The sequence below is a fragment of the Oratosquilla oratoria genome, chromosome 8 (genome assembly GCF_046742065.1).
Source record: "Oratosquilla oratoria isolate Oo_2021 chromosome 8, ASM4674206v1, whole genome shotgun sequence".
Taxonomy (NCBI): Eukaryota; Metazoa; Arthropoda; class Malacostraca; order Stomatopoda; family Squillidae; genus Oratosquilla; species Oratosquilla oratoria.
Genome location: NC_134784.1, coordinates 1,203,828 through 1,204,096, shown reverse-complemented (window position 1 = coordinate 1,204,096; position 269 = coordinate 1,203,828).

The following is a 269-nucleotide window of genomic DNA, read 5'->3' as shown; positions in this document are numbered from 1 at the left end:
ATAAGAAGAGAAGGAGGAGGAAAAAGTGGAGGAGCAGGATAGGAGTAGGAAGAGGACCGGAGGAGGAGGAGGAGGAGGAAGATAGAAGAAGGAGGAGGATAAATGAGAAAGAGGAGGAGAACAAGGAAGATAGGAGGAGGAAGACAAGGAGGATAGGAGGAGGAGGAGGAGGAGATAGAAGGACAATAGGAGGTGACGGAGAAGGAATAAAAGGAGGACAGGAGGAGGAGGAGGAGGAGGAGGAGGAGGAGGAGGAGGAGGAGGAGGAG